A 21,389-nucleotide genomic window follows, 5' to 3' on the forward strand; every position below is an offset into this window, starting at 1 on the left:
AAAATAGTGGCTTTTTGCATCATAGAAATGTTAGTAGTTTACCATTCATTTAGCTAATGTCATACCTACCTTTTAAGACGGTCAGCTTCAAGTCAGCAAAGGTCACATCTTTTAAGTGCTGCTATCGTGTCCTTTCATATAGTTGTGCTCATGGGGTTCCTTTGCACACCACTCATCCTTATTGGTGTCTGTCACAAGCTATATCCACAGTTGCATCTTCTGGATGAGATGTCTCCATGTTAACCATTGAGAATGTCAATCATTCTCAGTAGTCAGAGCCTTGCTAACTGAAGAGCAATCTCCCTTGCTGCCCTGAAAATGCTGTCTGAGTTGATGAACAGAGGACATTTTCAGTTAGAATACTGCAGTTCTGTATGAATTGTGTGTTTTCACTACATGCTTAAAAGAGTTACAGCTATAATTTTGCCACCTGAGATGACTTTTTAAATAATGTCCTTATTTCCTCTTCTCTAAATAGATTCCTGTGGCTCCCTTTCCCCAATATTGGCTCTTTCCTGGGTCAGAGCAAAGTGCAACTGCTGGCCACAAGGTCAGCCCAAATGTTCAGACAGTCATAAGAAAACTATGTACCAGCAGGATTACATAATGTTCAAAATATGGTGCACACATGGACTTGCTGTATCGTATTTCTCTTGGAACATTGGCTCCATTGTTAGTAGTAATAAATGAGGGATAATAGCTTGGGAGGTGAGCCATACATTCACTCTGTAGTTGGGCTCTGCTAGTGCAGTGGCTACTGTGTGATCTTTGTTCCAGGCACAGATGCAGAGTGCAGATTGTCTCAAAGTCAGTGCCAGTAGATGAGGCAGATGCTTCTTGGAATGATCCCCACTGAGCTTTGGCACTTGTAACAGTAAGTGTCTGCCTATATATTAATTATAACGGAAGAATAAGTATGGTGCTTACAGTGCTCTTCATCCTGGAAGCCAAATGTGACTTACCAAAATGCTGCTAAATTTGCACCTGCACAGCACACGCAACTTGCAGTTGTTGAGTCCTAGATGATGGTTTTCAGGAAGGTGAATGAGATGAAAGTCCAACTTTTGCAGATTCAGGGGAATGCATGTAGGGAGTAAGGAGGCCAGAACAAAGATATCTTTCTCATCGGGTTGGGTGGGATTTTCACAGGTTTATAAGCTCTTGGTCCTCATGGAAAATCCTTTTGTTCTGTGTACAGCATCTAGCATGGTTGTTTCCAGGGGTCTGTTCCTGGGGCTCGTAGGTACTACCACAATACAAACAGTAATAATGATGTGTGTGGATGATAGAAAGTAAAATATGCACAGGGGATATGTGTGTCTTATTTGCAACAGCCACTGGGGAGATAAACATGTGAGGGGCAGGTGTCTCAACTGATTTTATTAGTAAACATCCTAAAGTGCTAAATAAACTTTCTGACACAGGGATATATAGGAATCATACATTCACCACTGAAATTCGGCCACCTTTGGGGTGGAAGGCATTGCTCTCTGAATGGTAAACATGCCTCTTTAGCAGTACTGTGAACAAAACCCACTCTGCACTTTTATATTAGATACCAATTGAATTTTGGATTGATTTCAAAATCCTTAACTTAGCCCTAGCCCAGTCAGGGCTTTGAAGAGATCTTATGCATTCCACTTAGCCCCATGCTGAATGGAGATGCTTCTGCTAATGAAGCCCAGGCTTCAACTCATAATATTTGGAATCAGAGTATTCTGTGATTTATAAAACTCTACAGGAGATTAGATAAAACCTCGTCTCACCACACTTAGATGTGTCCAGCAGAGCACCTTAGAACTTCCCCATACAGCTTTGTTAAAAAATAGGTGTAGAAAGACCCAACATTAGCACCCAGTAATGGTAAGAAAGCACCTTAAAAAGAGGAGAAGGAAGAGATAGATGACTTATTTGTGCGTTTATACATTGATCAGTTGCTACTGTGTGTGTGGTAGAAATGCCTATATATAAATATGCTAAAATTGCCCAAACAAGAAGGCTCCGAAATTCCAGTCGGAGACCAGGCAAAATCCCATTAGGGTCTGGCAGGAATTCCAGCAAATTCCTGACAAGGAGAATAGGTAACTCACTAAAATTACCCATGTACTCTATCCTAGGATCCACACACATAAGATGATTCTTTCATCTTTGGCACAAGATACATTCTGCTCTGGAGATCCAATACAAAAACTCAGCCATATGTCACTGGCTCAGATATTTGGTTGGGTAAAGCTGTCATCCAGCCATGTCTCAGTAATTCATGCAAGGTTGAATGCCTAAATCTTGACTGAATTAATGGGGGTCTTATTAGTGACTAATAATAAAAAGCTACATCTAAATTTATGGTCTCTGATGCTTATTGCCATATGCATCCTGAAGGAAGATGTCAAACCAGTGAGACAAATGTGATAGATAGCAAATGATGATCTCCATGCTCCAAAGCTTCCTATTTTACTGAGCTCTTACTGAGTTCAGTTCTGAAATTGCAGAGTGCTTTGGCCCTGATCCACTTAAGCATGCGTTTTTAATGTTAAATATGTTTGTAGTCAGTATTGAAGTCAATGGGGACTGTTTGGATGCTTAAAATTAAGTGTGTGCTTAAAGTAATTCACTGCATTGGAGTTAGAGTGCTTAATGCCTTGCAGGATTGAGTTCTTCTTAGTGTATGTGCAACGTGCCACACGTGGCACATGACCAGGATTCATCATCAAATTTGGTCTGCTGGTTGGATCATTAGCTTCCCCAGCTAGGGCCAGGTACTGACAGAGAGTACAACGTGAACTCTAATCCATTATCCCACCTCTCCAGGATTGAGTTTATTATGTAGTTTACCACCCTTTCTCTATGTAAACTCTATTTTACTCTTTCTTTTTTTTTTATGGCCAGGATACCCCACTAAATTCTTTTTTTTTTCTTCCAGTTTCTCAGACTGATTCAGATTGCATGTTGCATTATCACTGTCAATGGCTGACATTTTGCTGAGTGATGCGATATGTTTGGCAGTACTTGACACATTTTGAAGTAAGAATATCAGCTGTTTAAATTACTAGTGTTTGATCCTGCGATTGTTTCACTAATCCCAGCAGTTATTTACAGACCATATACAAGAAACTCGCTATGGAATTTTTTTGCCTGTAAAATAACTGCATGATTCTTAATTGGGTAATTGCCCAGCACAGTGCTAATTGTTGTGTCCAGCAAGGAATAGAGCTCTGATTAGATTTTTTGTGTGTGTGCAAATTTATATTCATAATATTACTTACTAAGCTATTTGTGGGACTTTGATTTATTCAGGATCAATACTGTACATCTGCCATGTATAGTAAAGGCTTTTCTGATACACCAAATGAATGGCTGCAGTATTAACAACCATTAATATTCACTTTTATTCAGTGTTTTGTTCAGTGACAACTCCAATTGTCATTAGCTATATACTGCAGAACCATTTAATGTTTGTTAGATTCTGTCACAGCTATGTTGAGCTTTTCAAAAGTTTCTTATTTTATTTTTGTGCTAGTTATCTTTTGATAAGATGTGCCTGACTGCAAAAATACTTCCTACTATTTTTACATAACCAAAACACTGCCACACATTTTAAGGAATAAAATTGATACATTATTCCATTCCAGTAGTGATACTGTAGTGAAGAATAACATAGGGTTTATATTAGGGCTGTCAAGCGATAAAAAAAATTAATCATGATTAATTGTGCAATTAAAAAAATAAATTGTGCGATTAATCACACTGTTAAACAATAATAGAAAACCATTTTATTTAAATATTTTGGATATTTTCTACATTTTCAAGTATATTGATTTCAATTAGAACACAGAACACAAAGGTGTACAGTGCTCACTTTATATTTATTTTTGATTACAAGTATTTGCAGATTACAAGTATTTGCACTGTAAAAAATATTTTTCAATTTACCTCATACAAATATGGTAGTGCAATCTCTTTATCATGAAAGTTGAACTTATAAATGTAGAATCATGTACAAAAAATAACTGCATTCAAAAATAAAACAACGTAAAACTTTAGAGCTTACAAGTCCACTTAGTTCTAATTCTTGTACAGCCAATAGCTGAGACAAACAAGTTTATTTACATTTGCAGGAGATAATGCTGCCCGCTTCTTGTTTATAATGTCACCTGAAAGTGAGAACAGGCATTTACATGGCACTGTCGTAGCCGGCGTCGCAAGATATTTACGTGCCAGATGTGCTAAAGATTCATATGTCCCTTCATGCTTCAACAGCCATTCCAGGGGACATGCGTCCATGCTGATGACGGGTTCTGCTCGATAACAATCCAAAGCAGAGCGACTAATGCATGTTCATTTTCATTATCATTATCTGAGTCAGATGCCACCAGCAGAAGGTTGATTCTCTTTTTTGGTGGTTCGGGTTCTGTAGTTTCTGCATCGCAGTGTTGCTCTTTTAAGATATCTGAAAGCATTCTCCATACCTCATCCCTCTCAGATTTTGGAATGCACTTCAGATTCTTAAACCTTGGGTCAAGTGCTGTAGCTAACTTTAGAAATCAGGTTTTCCCCAAACAGCAGTTTCTCTGACCTGCCTATGGGTGTACATGGAACACCTGTTAGTCTACTTGGAAAATGTCTCTAAACTGGCCATGTCCTCCATTCCCTCGCCTTTTGAGAGAACACAGCAAAGCTGCACTGGTTCAACCTTTAGTGTAGACAGAAAAGGCTGTTATTTGCACCAGTGCAGTCTACCCCAACTGAGATTGCCTGGTGTAGCCTCACCAATGGCTACAATTGGGGAAATTCCCAGTCTAGACAAGATCTACTTCAATTTATGCAAATCTATGCAAATTCATAATTACTTGGATTTTTACCCATAGTAATATACTTGCCAACAGCTATGAGCCTGGATACAAGGTCTGGTTAGCCAGCCAATGGGTGAGTATAAGTGTTGTTACCCTCTATATCTCCCTTCAGTAGTAAGAATCTGCCCCATTGTTTGTTTATTTCTATGTCTGTCTTCAACACTCCAAAGGCTTCTAGAGCTCTGGATAGAGGCTCTGTTTTTTTTTTTATAAATGGTCTAAGGTCTAATCAGCAATCATCTCAGCGCAATCACATCCTTGTAACCAAATGGAGACCCATTTTGACTTCAAACTCCACTAGGCTGCCCTTTCTGTCATAGGCTGTCAAGGTTCCTCCCCCACTCTGAACTCTAGGGTACAGATGTGGGGACCTGCATGAAAAACCTCCTAAGCTTATCTTTACCAGCTTAGGTCAAAACTTCCCCAAGGTACAAAATATTCCACCCTTTGTCCTTGGATTGGCCGCTACCACCACCAAACTAATGCTGGTTACTGGGGAAGAGCTGTTTGGACGCGTCCTTCCCCCCAAAATACTTCCCAAAACCTTGCACCCCACTTCCTGGACAAGGTTTGGTAAAAAGCCTCACCAAGGCTTTTGCCTAGGTGACTACAGACCCAGACCCTTGGATCTTAAGAACAATGAACAATCCTCCCAACACTTGCACCCCCCCTTTCCTGGGAAATGTTGGATAAAAAGCCTCACCAATTTGCATAGGTGACCACAGACCCAAACCCTTGGATCTGAGAACAATGAAAAAGCATTCAGTTTTCTTACAAGAAGACTTTTAATAAAAACAGAAGTAAATAGAAATAAAGAAATCCCCCCTGTAAAATCAGGATGGTAGATATCTTACAGGGTAATTAGATTCAAAAACATAGAGAACCCCTCTAGGCAAAACCTTAAGTTACAAAAAAGATACACAGACAGAAATAGTTATTCTATTCAGCACAATTCTTTTCTCAGCCATTTAAAGAAATCATAATCTAACACATACCTAGCTAGATTACTTACTAAAAGTTCTAAGACTCCATTCCTGGTCTATCCCCGGCAGAAACCAGCATATAGACAGACACACAGACCTTTTGTTTCTCTCCCTCCTCCCAGCTTTTGAAAGTATCTTGTCTCCTCATTGGTCATTTTGGTCAGGTGCCAGCGAGGTTACCTTTAGCTTCTTAACCCTTTACAGGTGAGAGGAGCTTTCCCCTGGCCAGGAGGGATTTCAAAGGGGTTTACCCTTCCCTTTATATTTATGATATAGGCTTCCAACACCATAGTTGCTTATGAGTTACCCATATTATAAAGTAAGGGGTGGGGGCAGAACAAACATTTACAGACTGTTCCATTAGAAGCCAGTTACTCTACAGCACACCAGTATTCAGAAGCACAGCTATCAATCTTTTTTCACTAAAGCGCTTTTTCAGAAGCAGCAGAAATACTGAAGTATCTGGTCTTTTGTTAATCTCTTAAAGCAGTAGTGACAATGTCATTTTGAATAAACAGTCATATTGCTTTATCTGTCTTAAGTACTGACAGCCACATCTGCACATTCCATGATCTAACCTGACAAGGAGGAGCAAAGAAACAAAAGTAAAGCAACAAATAAAATGAGCAGGATGTGAAAGTGAGATAAAAAATAACCAAGAAGGAAAGTGACATGGAGGGGTTATGAATAATAAACAAAGTTGACATTAGTCAGGAGATCTTTATTTAATACAATGGTCTTGGATACAGATTAACTGCCTTTGGTCTATAGTTATATAGGTTTCATCTGCCTTGAAATAGTAGTTTAAAGTATTGTGATGGTAGCATGAGAAATATAATATAAACTAGGGCTTCGATTAATTGCAGTTAATAATAGAATACCAATTGAAATTTATTAAATATTTTGGATGTTTTTCTACATTTTCATATATATTGTATTCTGTGTTATAATTGAAATCGAAATGTATATTATTGTTGCTTAACAATATCTGCACTGTAAAAACGATAAATAAAAGAAATAGTATTTTTCAATTTACCTCATACAAGTACTGTAGTGCAATCTCTTTGTTGTGAAAGTGCAACTTAAAAATGTTGATTTTTTTTTTGTTATGTGACTGCACTCAAAAACAAAACAATGTGAAACTTCAGAGCCTACAAGTTGTTTACATTTAAGGGAGATAATGCTGCCCTTCTCTTATTTACAACGTCACCAGAAAGTAAGAACAGGCATTTGCATGGCACTTTTGTAGCCGGCATTGCAAGGTATTTACGTGCCTGATATGATAAACATTCATATGCCCCTTCATGCTTCAGCCACCATTCCAGAGGACACGCTTCCATGCTGATGACACTCATTAAAAAAAATAAGCGTTAATTAAATTTCTGACTGAACTCCTTGCGGCAGAATTGTATTGTCCCCTGCTCTGTTTTACCTGCATTTTGCCCTATATATCCTATTATAGCAGCCTCAGATGATGACCCAGTACATGTTGTTCATTTTAAGAACATTTTCACTACAGATTTGACAAAACACAAAGAAGGTACCAATGTGAGATTTCTATCTTATAGGAGATAGGGCAACATTTAGTGCCCTAACTGTTCCCTGGAGCAGGTGGGCAACAAATGCGTGGGGTCTTGCCCAGTCACTGGACAAAATAGCTGAGTTGAGATCGGTATTAATGGACATGGACAGCAGTAAATTACAGTCCCTTCAACCCCATCTCCAGGAACAATAAAGAAACAGGGATGGAATTGAGATTTGGTCCTGAGGCATTTTAGTTTACATACCACACCTTGCTCATGTCTGTACCAAAAGCCCTGAATAAATAAAATGCTGAGATGTACTTTTCTTGTGTCATTAGTTGTTTTGCCTCTGTACAGCTTTGACTCTCTTTTTGTCAAGGTAGCACAATAGGCAGGGTCTTCAGTCCTGACACATATGGTTAGTGTCCTGAGAACCTGATTACCTTTTTTGAATTGAGCCTCCTGTTTTAGTAATGTATGGAATAGTTAGCAGAATACTCGTTCTGAATAGCTGTGACCTCTCCATACTGTCAAGGAATATCAAATAGAGAGGAGCGTCAGGTTATATAACCACTGCTGCTTGGAATGTGAAAAGTTTCAAAGGTAATATTTAAGTGTTTGGGAGAGGGGAAATGAAAAGCAGCCAGATTTTCTGAGAACATATCATGAAATGTTAGATTTGTCTTAGCTTAATGGAAGTTTTGTGTAAGCTGTACTGTTGAGTTGATATGATTGCTTCAAGCTTACTGTGGAAGGTCATTCTGATATGTTGATTTGTTACCATTTTAGGGCATGGTCCTCTGAGGAGCTGAGTACTCTCCACTCCCATTCTGGCCTTACCTCAGAGGACTTGGCACTGACTTGGGTATGTTTGTAAATGACACCACATAGAAAAATGCCAATAAAGATTTCACTTATTTTTTGAGGCTTAATCTAATGACCATTAAGATCACTGAGTTTTTCTATTGACTTCAAGGGGCTTTGGATCAGGCCCCTAATGAGAGATTTCAGCCTCATTGCTTGTCAGTGACAGAGAATCAAATATAAGTGGCATCTTTCACTTGTCACAGGGAAAGACAGTCACTCAGTCAGTCTTCCTTATATATAGGAAACTGTGACCTTCTGCCTACTTACTAAAATTAAGGATTTTTTCTCAATTAATTTGAGAATTAATGTTAGGTCATTTAATTATAGAGACCACTCTTCCAGTGACTTTGTTTTAGTCTTTACTATACTTGAAGCTAGTTTAACTCCCATCTTTACGTTGTGTGTGTGTTCTTGCACTAGTGTACCACATTTCCTAGGAATACGGTATGCAAGTAAAAAGTGATTGTCTACAGTGTGATATGAGCTAAAACATAGTAAGTGGCACTCACTTAAAGCTTTCTTTCCCAGCACCCTGATTCTCCCTGTGGGGATAATGAAACAATCCAGTTGCTTGTTTTCTCTAGGAGATTGCACACAATCCTCAATCACTGTTCAGCCTAGTCACATCTGACTGGAAGAGACAGACAGAACTAGTCTTAAATATTTAATAAATTCAAGCAGCAGTTTCCCTTCCCTAAAATGTTGTTAGAGAGAGATGCCTTCACCTTTTTTTCTAACGGGGAGCAGTGCATTCCAGTAGGGAGAGAAAAAAGATGGGGCTATGTTTGGAGTGAAAAAGGAAATCAAATCTCACTCACTGCTCTAGAGCCAGGTGCACATATCACAGGAAAAGCGTTCATTGGATCAGTCAGAGTTAGTCCTATCTCTGTTAATTACATTTGTTGGAATTACTTTAAGATGCTTACGTTGTCTACTTCCATGGGTTAATTGGAACAACACCATATACATGAACCTAGTGTTTTCATACATATCAGCTAATGAACTCTTCCAACTTGAATATATATCAATATGGCATAGGAAATGTTGTGTTCTACGGTCAAAATATACATTTTAGTACAGCAATGTTTGGGTCATAAAGGTCCCTTGAACATTTTGAACCATATGAATGGTATTCTGCTTCTCAGACTTGAAGTTTTAGGATGGAGTTTTCAAAGTAAAACTAGATAATTTTACATACTGACCAATATGTTGAAATCATTAGAGAATAGATATTGAAATAGCAGAATATACAGAACAAACTGTAATAAGTTGGAAGTCTCAGTTCAGCGTGAACAGAACTAAGGCCAGCTGTATATGTTTCCCATTAGAAACCTATTGCACTCTTTTCAGTTCCAGAACATAGAGTATATATATGAAAGCAGTGTCAGGAGGGTAAAGGGGGAGGTGGACTGCTTGGTTACAGAAGTGCTTGTATATGCATTTGTTGGAATTACTTTAAGATGCTTACATTGTCTACTTCCATGGGTTAAGTAGAGGGGAAGGAGGGATAGCTCAGTGGTTTGAGCATTGGCCTGCTAAACCCAGGGTTGTGAGTTCAATCCTTGAGGGGGCCATTTAGGGATCTGGGGCAAAAATTGGGGATTGGTCCTGCTTTGAGCAGGGGGTTGGACTAGATGACCTCCTGAGGTCCCTTCCAACCCTGATATTCTATGATTCTATGCTCTTGCACTTGCTGGACCAAGATTGATTGATGGAGTGGTGTTCCTGAGGCTTTCTTGTTTTAGGCCTTAATTAAAAAGAGAAGGATGGGATGTATGTCTGTCGAAAGAATTGTGAAGTTTATTGTCTAATTTCAGTGATCTGATACTAGCTGGAGATTTACGTGGTGTATTGTGTGACAAAAGGTCTTGGTCAGGGTCTAAGCAAACATCTATGTTGTAAAAAGAACAGGAGTACTTCTGGCACCTTGGAGACTAACACATTTTTTAGAGCATAAGCTTTTATGGGTACAGCCCGCTTCATCGAATGCATAGAATGGAACATACAGTAAGAAGGTGTGTGTATGTATATGTATATGTATATGTATATATACACACACACACACGTACAGATAAGTTGGAAGTTGCCATACAAACTGTGAGAGGCTAATTAGTTAAGATGAGCAATTATCAGCAGATGGCCCATTGAGACAGTTGACAAGAAAGTGTGAGGATACTTAATTTAGGGAAATAGATTCAATATGTGTAATGACCCAGCCACTCCCAGTCTCTATTCAAATCCAAGTTAATGGTATCTAGTTTGCATATTAATTCAAGCTCAACAGTTTCTCATTGGAGTCTTGCCACCCTTAAATCTTTTACTGAGTGGCCAGAGAGGTTGAAGTGTTCTCCTAACAGTTTTTGAATGTTATGATTCCTGATGTCAGATTTGTGTCCATTTATTCTTTTGCGTAGAGACTGTCCAGTTTGACCAACGTACATGGCAGAGGGGCATTCCTGGCACATGATGGCAAATATCACATTGGTAGATGTGCAGGTGAACGAGCCCCTGATGGCATGGCTAATGTGATTAGGTCCTATGATGGTGTCACTTGAATAAATATGTGGACAGAGTTGGCATCGGGCTTTGTTGCAAGGATAGGTTCCTGGGTTAGTGTTTTTGTTATACGCAAAAGAATAAATGGACACAAACCTGACATCAGGAATCATAACATTCAAAAACTGTTAGGAGAACACTTCAACCTCTCTGGCCACTCAGTAAAAGATTTAAGGGTGGCAATTTTGCAACAGAAAAGCTTCAAAAAAAGACTCCAAAGAGAAACTGCTGAGCTTGAATTAATATGCAAACTAGATACCATTAATTTGGGTTTGAATAGAGACTGGGAGTGGCTGGGTCATTACACATATTGAATCTATTTCCCTAAGTTAAGTATCCTCACCCTTTCTTGTCAACTGTCTAAATGGGCCATCTGCTGATAATAGCTCATCTTAACTAATTAGCCTCTCACAGTTTGTATGGTAACTTCCAACTTGTCTGTATATATCTATATCTTCTTACTATATGTTCCATGCTATGCATCCAATGAAGTGAGCTGTAGCTCACGAAAGCTTATGCTCTAATAAATTTGTTAGTCTCTAAGGTGCCCCAAGGACTCCTGTTCTTTTTGCGGATACAGACTAACACGGCTGCTATTCTGAAACCTGTCATCTATGTGGTAGTAACATGTTTGCTTGTGCTTCCTACTGGATATTTGCATGTTTTCCTGGCTGCAAATACATTTCCTCTGTGATTCAGTTCATGCTGCTGTAAGCGAAAAAATCTGATATTTCAATTTGAAAAGGAACCCTTTACTCAGGATTCATGAATATAAACACACTGGTATGGGGAGATCTTAAAGGAAATGCAAGGCACTTCTATTAGATTTTGTGCACTCTATTTGGTGCACTGAATCACACCAGCAGCTTGTACTAGCCCTTGCAAGCGCTCTGCAATATTTGACATTAATGACAAACTGGGTGATTTTTAGGGTAACTTCTCAAAGGACAGCCTGGATCTTTAAGTTTTTAATTGTTCTGTTCTATGCTCAGCATGTTTTATCCCTCCTGCCCCATTGTACAAGCTGCTGGTCTGATATGACCTGTACTTACAGACCCTGAGTGCATTGACTGACTGGAGGCTGATAAATGAAAGCTGTTTTCCCATCTCAGTTTCCTTGTGAACGACACCAAATGGCAATTGCATTTCATTCTGCACTTCAGAAAGAGCAAGATACATAATTAGCCATGTGGATTCTTCCTGGGGTGCAGTGTAGAGTGTAACTGGCTAAACTGTGCCGGAGGAATGTAGCAGACTGGTCAAGCAAATCATCTCTTTCTTCTGCAGTTGGTGGCACTTAAAGGAAACTGAGCTGGAAGGCCATTTTACATGGTAAGATGCAGGGAGATGTGTTGGTCAGCTAATGAACAAATGCATGGCAGCTGATATCTGATAGGCAGCAAGTGGTTAAATTTCACTTGTCTGGACTGGTGTTTTGTTTGTCCTGGACTGTAATACAATAGATTATTTTTTTCCTAGCCTGGGCAAAGCTCAGCCAGTAATTTTACTAATTTAGAAATATATTGTGATTCCCAAACAGAATAAACTGCCATAGCACTGGAACTAAACTATATAGGGTAAAAACATTTATTTTTACTATCTTTTTCTATTTTGTCCATGTGGCAGTTAGGTGGCATACAGATTAATTCTTTTATTACAGTTGAATATGCTATTACAATATAGAATTCCAGTAACTTTTCTGTGAAGAGCATTGACACTTCATTAAAATGGACAGAAAGAACCTACTTACTATTCTTCAAAGAAACCCACTGAGATCTGGCAGGCCAACACCAAAATAATTTACGAGAATGATATATAGTGCAGTAAGACTGTTCCATAGATGTAGGTGGCAAGCAGTAAGAGAGAGGTTCTTAATTTTATCTACCACAAAAAGAATTAACTATTGCTATAGGGATTGGAACAAAAATTATAGCAGAATGATATAGTCTATATGCTGTTGGGCCTGTTCAATTTATGTGTGTTCCTTCTTATAAAAATTAATTAAATAAAAACAGATTAAGCAAGCATCCTCCTAATGGATCCTTAATAAGCCTTAAGTATGCCTCCTTGTGGTAAAAAGAAAAGGAGGACTATCCACTTAGCAACATGCAAATTTGTAATCTACACTTCTTTTCCCAAAAAGAAAAGGAGTACTTGTGGCACCTTAGAGACTAACTAATTTATTTGAGCATAAGCTTTCGTGAGCTACAGCTCACTTCATCGGATGCATTCAGTGGAAACTACAGTGGGGAGATCTATATACAAAGAGAACATGAAACAATGGGTGTTACCATATACACTGTAACTCGAGTGATCATTTAAGGTCAGTATGCATCCGATGAAGTGAGCTGTAGCTCACGAAAGCTTATGCTCAAATAAATTGGTTAGTCTCTAAGGTGCCACAAGTACTCCTTTTCACTCAAGGTGAGCGATTACCAGCAGGAGAGCGGGGGAGGGGGGAGAACCTTTTGTAGTGATAATCAAGGTGGGCCATTTCCAGCAGTTGACAAGAACGTCTAAGGAACAGTGGGGGTGGGGGAGGGGAATAAACAAGGGGAACTAGTTTTACTTTGTGTAATGACCCATCCACTCCAAGTCTTTATTCAAGCCTAAGTTAATTGTATCCAGTTTGCAAATTAATTCCAATTCAGCAGTCTCTCGTTGGAGTCTGTTTTTGAAGTTTTTTTGTTGAAGAATTGCAACTTTTAGGTCAGAAATCAAGTGACCAAAGAGTTTGAAGTGTTCTCCGACTAGTTTTTGAATGTTTATAATTCTTGACATCTGATTTGTGTCCATTTATTCTTTTACGTAGAGACTGTCCAGTTTGACTAATGTACATGGCAGAGGGGTGTTGCTGGCACATGATGGCATATGTCACATTGGTAGATGCGCAGGTGAACGAGCCTCTGATGGTGTGGCTGATGTGATTAGGCCCTATGATGGTGTCCCCTGAATAGATATGTGGACACAGTTGGCAACGGGCTTTGTTGCAAGGACAGGTTCCTGGGTTAGTGGTTCTGTTGTGTGGTGTGTGTTTGCTGGTGAGTATTTGCTTCAGGTTGGGGGGCTGTTTGTAAGCAAGGGCTTGCCCGGCTCCCAAGATCTGTGAGAGTGATGGGTCGTCCTTCAGGATAGGTTGTAGATCCTTGATGATGCGTTGGAGAGGTTTTAGTTGGGGGCTGAAGGTGATGGCTAGTGGCGTTCTGTTATTTTCTTTGTTGGGCCTGTCCTGTAGTAGGTGACTTCTGGGTAGTCTTCTGGCTCTGTGGTAAGATATGGTAAATGACTGGATCCTAAACTTACCTCCTTATTTTTAGAGTAGTTTATCAATGAGGCTTAAAGTTCAGACAGCTTCTTCTTTGATTTATTTCATCATATCCTCATTAAAGATCCAATTTGCACTGCTGGACAGCTGTGTCCCATTGTTTTTTCTTCAAAATATTCATCCAGAGGCATCTGTTCAGAAGAGGGAGCTGATCTGGTGGTGAACTCAGAAACATGGTGTTTCAGGTGAGAGTGGCATTGAAAATGAATCTGGACACTTTGTGTCATTTGCTGAATGAAAGGCACAGTAGGTTTATTCAACGTTGTTTTTATTTATTACTTGTTGACTACCCAGACTGTAGAAGGTGCTTATCGTGCAGGGCTTTTTTTCTTTCTTTATCTCTTTGTGTGTTGTCAGTCAGAGTTCTGTCTCTTTTCTTTGTGCTGCTTAAAAATAAAAAATAAAGTTTTCACATCTTCCAGTTATTTGACCTTTGCAGAACTGGAACCTTTACTCTATTACAGTCACATGATGTTAGTTCAAAAAACCTATATAGTACATTATTAATAGGCATCTAGAAGTCTAATTATCTTGCAGCTTGTGTAGTCATGTATTTCTGTGCAAAATGTACAGATCCTTACAAGGTGTAAAATGTTACAAAATCAAAGGTTAGCACTGTATATCCACTTTGCATTCAGTGTGAATGACTATACCAAGAGCAAGGCAGTGGATAATAAGCCCCTAACAGGCTAACTTCCATTACACTTTCCCAAGCATGGGAGAAAATATATATATTCACTACACACCTTAAGGCCCGAAGTGTCTTCTGACGCTCAGTGTGCATGAAGAATAACTTTACAGAAGTCACTCGGGTCATAACAGTGTAAAACCAGAATAAGTAGGTGGAGACTCAGGTCCTGAGACTATATTGCAAATTCAGTTTGAATTATGCACATATAACTGATGATAGAATTGGGCTCAGTTTCTGTATCTGATTACTACTAGGTTATACAAAAGTCATCCTCTGGTCCTCTTGACCTAAAGTATGAGACTGGTGCTTTGAAGATTATGTAACTAAGTTCTATAAGCAGAGAATCAAAGATTTTAGAAACTTTTAGCAAGAGGCATGCTAGGATTAATCCTCTGTTTACTGTAGTACAGGGATTGGCAACCTTTGGCACGTGGCCCAACAGGGTAAGCCCCCTGGCAGGCCGCTGGTTTGTTTATCTGCCGCGTCCGCAGGTTCAGCCTATCGCAGCTCCCACTGGCCGCGGTTCGCCGCTCCAGGCCAATGAAGACTGCGGGAAGTGGTGGCCAGCACATCCCTCGGTCCACGCCGCTTCCCGCAGCCCCCATTGGCCTGGATCGGCGAACCGCAGCCAGTGGGAGCTGCGATCGGCCAAAACTGCAGATGCGGCAGGTAACCAAACCGGCCCGGCCCACCAGGGGGCTTACTCTGGCAGGCTGCGTGCCAAAGGTTGATGATCCCTGATGTAGTATATGTTGACAGTCCTCTCACATAGGTATTCTATACATAATAAGATGAATATGTTGGTTCCAGTGGCTGTTCTCCAGGCTAATTTTAGTGTTCATTTATATTAGGGATTTTTTTCTCTGATACAGGTTCAAAAGTTGTTAATGTAGACATGCTCTTAGTTTAATACTTCCTTCCACCATGCTGATTCTTAGAACATAAGAACGGCCATACTGGGTCAGACCAAAGGTCCATCAAGCCCAGTATCCTGTCCTCTGACAGTGGCCAATGGCAGGTGCCCCAAAGGGAATGAACAGACAGGTTATCATCAAGTGATCCATGTCCTGTCACCCAGTCCCAGCTTCTGGCAAACAGAGGCTAGGGACACCATTCCTGCCCATTCTGGCTAATAGCCACTGATGGACCTATCTTCCATGAATCTATCTAGCTCCCATTTGAACCCAGTTATAGTATTGGCCTTCACAGCACCCTCAGGCAAGGAGTTCCAGAGGTTGACAGTGCATTACATGAAAAAACACTTTCTTGTGTTTGTTTTAAACCTGCTACCTATTAATTTCATTTGGTGGCCCCTTGTTCTTGTATTATGAGAAGGAGTAAATAACACTTCCTTATTTACTTTCTCTATACCACTCATGATTTTATAGACCTCTATCATATCCTCCCTTAGTTGCCTCTTTTCCAAGCTGAAAAGTCCCAGTCTTATGAATCTCTCCTTATACAGAAGCTGTTCTATACCCCTAATCATTTTTGTTGTCCTTTTCTGAACCTTTTCCAATTCCAATGTATCTTTTTTGAGATGGGGCGACCACATCTGCACGCAGTATTCAAGGTGTCAGCGTACCACATATAGAGCAAATATGATATTTTGTCTTATTATCTATCCCTTTCTTGATCATTCCCAACATTCTGTTCGCTTTTTTGACTGCCGCTGCACACTGAGTGGATGATTTCAGAGAACTATCCACAATGTCTCCAAAATCTCTTTCTTGAGTGGTAACAGCTAATTTAGACCCCATCATTGTATATGTATAATTAGGATTATGTTTTCCAATGTGCATTACTTTGCATTTATCAGCATTAAATTTCATCTGCCATTTTGTTGCCCAGTCGCCCAGTTTTGTGAGACCCTTTTGTAGCTCTTCACAGTGCGCCTGGGACTTAACTATCTTGAGTAGTTTTGTATCATCTTCAAATTTTGCCACCTCACCATTTACCCCTTTTTCCAGACCATTTATGAGTATGTTAAATTGGACTGGGCCCAGTACAGATCCCTAGGGGACACCACTATTTACCTCTCTCCATTCTGAAAACTGACCATTTATTCCTACCCTTTGTTTCCTATCTTTTAACTAGTTACCAATCCATGAGAGAACCTTCCCTCTTATCCCATGACTGCTTACTTTGCTTAAGAGCCTTTGGTGAGGGACCTTGTCAAAGGCTTTCTGAAAATCTAAATACACTATATCCACTGGATCTCCTTTGTCTGCATGCTTGTTGACCCCCTCAAAGAATTCTAGTAGATTGGTGAGGCATGATTTCCTTTTACAAAAGCCATGTTGACTATTTCCCAACGAATTATGTTCATCTATGATTTTAATCCCTACACTTGGTAGGAAGTGTCTACAGAATCAGACCCCAGTAAAAAAAAAAAAAACCCCACAGACACACACACGCACTTTCCCTTCTGACAGTCCAGTATCTATATTGATACTTTTTGGTTACAGAACACACACTTCATTGCCCAACTTTATCAAGTCATATTCTTTAATTGGCACTTTCCTTCCAATAATTAAAATGTTGCTTAATTGATTAGCCAAATAATATGATAGCTTTCAGACACAAAATATTTGTGTTTTTGCTGTTCAACAGAATACAATAAATTGAGTAATATAATAGAAAATTATTGGCATAGTAATCATGAGTATAACACTAATTTACAAAGTGCTAGTAAATATATTGTTTGAAAATTTAAAATGCTGAAATATACATTTATCACTGTGTACATTTTGTGTGTGTGAGAAACAGTTTTACATTTCAAAACCCTAAATATTTAAAATGAGGGTTTTTTTTTTCAAAAGCACTTAAGTGACTGAGGAGCACAAATCCTATAGAATTTCAATAATAAACATGTGACCCCTTAAATGGAAACTGTAATGCAAGAAGGTTATAATGTGTTACCAGTTGGTAGGGCACTAGCCTGGAACACAGGAGACCCAGGTTCAGTTCCCCATTCTACCACAGACTTCCTGTGTGACCACTGGCAAGCCTCCCTTATGGCCTGTCAAAATGGGAAGTTACTGCATGGCAAGCCAGGGTATGAATCTACAGCTTTCTGCTTGGTAATATTCTGCATGGAGTATATCAAGCCTCACTCTGGAACTTTGTGCTCTGTATCCCTGTGCTGTGGCAGTGTCCACGTAAGATGTTACTGTACAGTGAGCTGGCATGCTGTAGAGTCACATCTTGGCTTACCCCGCAGTATCTTGATGTGTAGCAAAGCCCTTAGTCTCTCTGTGTACTTTTGTTCATGTGTAAAATGGATCCCCACTTTCCTATCTCTCAGTGGTGGTGGTGTGAGGATTATCATAGTTTCTGAGCACCCAACATATTTAATGAGGACCATGTAAGAAGCTTAAATAGATATAAATGCGATTTCTGCATGTATAATGACTGGATCATGTGGGGTGCTGAGCACTCTCCTCAACTCCTACTGAATGCCAAGGGTGTTGACATTAAGCACCTTCCAGGTGGGCTCTGAGGGGTCAGTTGACGTCAGCGGGCGAAGAATTGGGTCTGAGAAATGAAGGACATGCGTCTACGTTCACTATACATCTAGAACATCAACTGATTGTATAAGAAATGCAGGACCAGGTCCTAAATGAAGACACGCACATGTGTGTTGAATTAACTTCCAAGTGTGAAGTGCAGTAAGAAAAATAAAAGAAACAAACCCATTGAGGTCTTAATTAGAATAGCATAGCATTGAATTATGTGGTTTCAAGCTTCAGTGAAATGATGTTATTGGGTAGAGAGAGTTATTTTTGTATAAAGCATACAAACTCATATGGTGCAGTAAATTATCACAGCTTTGATTTTTCAGAATGTGGTAATCAATAAATATTCATAACAATCAGTGAATTTATGATGTTTAGTTTTTTACATTTTTGCGGACTCACAGGTGCCTGCAACTAATGAAGTAAAACAAGGGTTTCAGGAATAAAATATTCAGTATTCTGAGTGCTTGCAGGCAGTATTTTAAAATTAGTCTTCATTGAATTAAACATGATGAAGAGTAAACTAAGCGTAAACTGACCTTTCTGTGTTTACAACTATGTTTCCTCAAGTTACATTTTTACAAACTGCCCTTCTTTTTGCCTTTGTACACTTTTTTTTAAAAGAATGTCTTTTCGTGTATTTCTTTTTCCTCCCAACATCTCTGAAGAGTATTGAAGTCTTCTTTGACTCCAGCAGATGGATACTGGTCACAAATACGCCTATAATGCTGTAGCCGGGCTGCAGAGCTGATCTTGATTACAGTCAAACTGTAGTAGTCCTGCTGCTCAGACATTGAGGAACCATAAAACAGATATGCAGGGGGACTGTATGCCCCTAAGCATGCACGTTCTGCATAAGCCACCATCATTGAGTTTTGCTTGGGCAAACTGTGGAGGTACATGGCCACCAGCTCTATAGTCCTGCACCTCCACCTGGCCAAAGATCTGTAACTGGGCACAGGATTTTGGGGGTGCATTCACATCCAGTGCACTGGTTACAGTCTTTGAGCCCTTTTAAGACTGGGAACTCTAGCAGGTCCCACTCTTGCTTCTAGTCATGTACCTTGCAGGAAGTTGTGTATAAGGCTTCCTGACACTTAGGCAGAAGAGCAGACAGGGAGACCCAGAATGAGAGAAGGGTCAGAGAGTGGGCTCTCTGTACTTGTCGTGCAAAAGACCTGAGATGGAGACACTTTCTGGGAGCAGGAGCCAGCTATGTGGAAGCCTCAGATGAAGTGGGCTGTGAAAGCCCTGGAAGAAAGGCTTGTAAAGGCAGACGTCCTAGAGATGTGGGCTAGTCCAGATCCTAAGAACAGTGAGACTGCTTGGGGGTGTCAGTGGGCCTCAGTGGGTCACAACAGAGAATATCAGATTCAGCACAACTGCTGGGAAGTAGGGCAGACTCATCCCAAACTGGTGGTTATTCTATCATTATACCAAGCCAGTAACAAAAGTAAATTTCTATCTCACCACACTGGTTAACAAGAAATAAAAAACGCAGTCTCCTTCGGTATTCCAGCCTTTGTCTTACCACCCAGACACTGAACTCTATGATGAGTGGCTACTGAAAACCAATTTAATCAAGTATAGGGTCCTTTTATTCCCAAGAGATCAGCCACTTAGCCAGGGCAATATATAACTCAGATTTTATCCAGTAATCACGCTGTTGCCAATCCTTTAGTAACTAAAATCTAAAGGTTTATTAAGAAAAGAAGAAAAGAGTGAAAATGGTTAATAGATCATATACATACAATAATTGCAAAGTCCTTACATCAGGTTTGTAGCAGGGATGGGATAGACTGGTGGTTTGTAAAATCTCTCTGGTAACTTTCAAAAGATTGGAAGGTCATTAGTCCATAGTTCAATGTGCTCCTTTTAGTTGTAAATCCACAGTCCAAAGAATCAGGGCAGGAAAGAGGCGAAATGGAGCCATACCATGAATCTTTTATAACCTTTGCCATGTGCCTGGAAATTGTCTGTTTCCAACAAAACTCACAGCCCAGTTTGTGGAAAGTTACTTGCACAAGATGCAGTCTAGGGTCACATGAGCATATCACACGTCCTTACAAGGTTTGATGATTCACAAGGGGTAGCCAATGGCCGCTTGGAGGCTTAGGCGTCCGCAGGAAGAGATGTCTTGGTGGAATGAGTTTCTTCTATGGGCCATTGTAAGCGCTAAGGGCATGTCTACACTACAAACTTAAGTCTACCTATGTTAGGTTGACTTACAGCCACCTCAGTAATTACTATGGTGGTTCATGTCCAGACTGCCCTCCTTCTGTCAGTGGTGCCTGTCATCACCAGGAGTGCTTCCACTGACTTAAGAAGGGTGGTGGGGAGGAGGGCTTAGAGCCACTCCGGGCTCCCAATGGAGAGCTCTATCCCTAGATCCTGAGTGTCTGCCGGGCTCCGAGCAGGGAACCTCATGCAGCCAGGCTCCCAGCAGGGAGCAGGGATCCTCAGTTCAGCCCACTTGGGAGCGGGAAGCTTGGGCAACAGTTTGCCTGGGAGTGGGGAGCTAGGACCTTGGGGCAGCCAGAGTAAGAGTGAGGAGCCAGGAGCCCAGGGGACAGCCAGAGTGTGAGCGAGGAGCCAGGAGCCCGGGGCACAGGTTGGGCCCCCACCTGCCCCGGAGTAACAGCCTGAGCTGTGAGTGGTTTTCTTTGTGCTGGAGCCGTGAAATTGACTAGAATGACAGTCAACAGCTCGTGTAAGTACCCGCAGTGTCTGCACAGACACAACATTGCCCTAACTACACTGACATCAGCCCTACACCTCTCATGGAGGTGGAGTTATTATGTTGGTGTAGCAGGACAGCTTACACTGGGTCCCGGGAGCAAGGCTGTAGTGTATACACTGACATAATTAGGTCAATGTAAGCTGCCTTACATCGACCTAACTCTGTAGGGTAGACCAGGCCTAAGTGTCTTTAATGGGCAGTGAAGCTTAAATAGTCCATTCCCAATGTGCTGGCTAGACTGGATGTAAACTACATTGTGGGTGTTACTTCAGGAACAAACACATTTCAACTACAGCTATATAGGCAGTATTCATAACGTCAGATACAGTGATGATA

The 21,389-nt window shown here is 40.3% G+C and overlaps 1 long non-coding RNA gene across 1 annotated transcript; it reads left to right on the forward strand.

Annotated features, from left to right (window-relative positions):
• The first annotated feature begins 428 nt into the window (after nucleotides 1-428).
• Nucleotides 429-4,339, forward strand: LOC140895729 (uncharacterized). Its single transcript, XR_012154331.1, has 3 exons — nucleotides 429-874; nucleotides 2,921-3,021; nucleotides 4,116-4,339. It is a non-coding gene; the product is annotated as an uncharacterized LOC140895729 (long non-coding RNA).
• Nucleotides 4,340-21,389: the final 17,050 nt, after the last annotated feature.

This window comes from Lepidochelys kempii, chromosome 11, assembly GCF_965140285.1.
Source record: "Lepidochelys kempii isolate rLepKem1 chromosome 11, rLepKem1.hap1, whole genome shotgun sequence".
Lineage (NCBI taxonomy): Eukaryota > Metazoa > Chordata > Testudines > Cheloniidae > Lepidochelys > Lepidochelys kempii.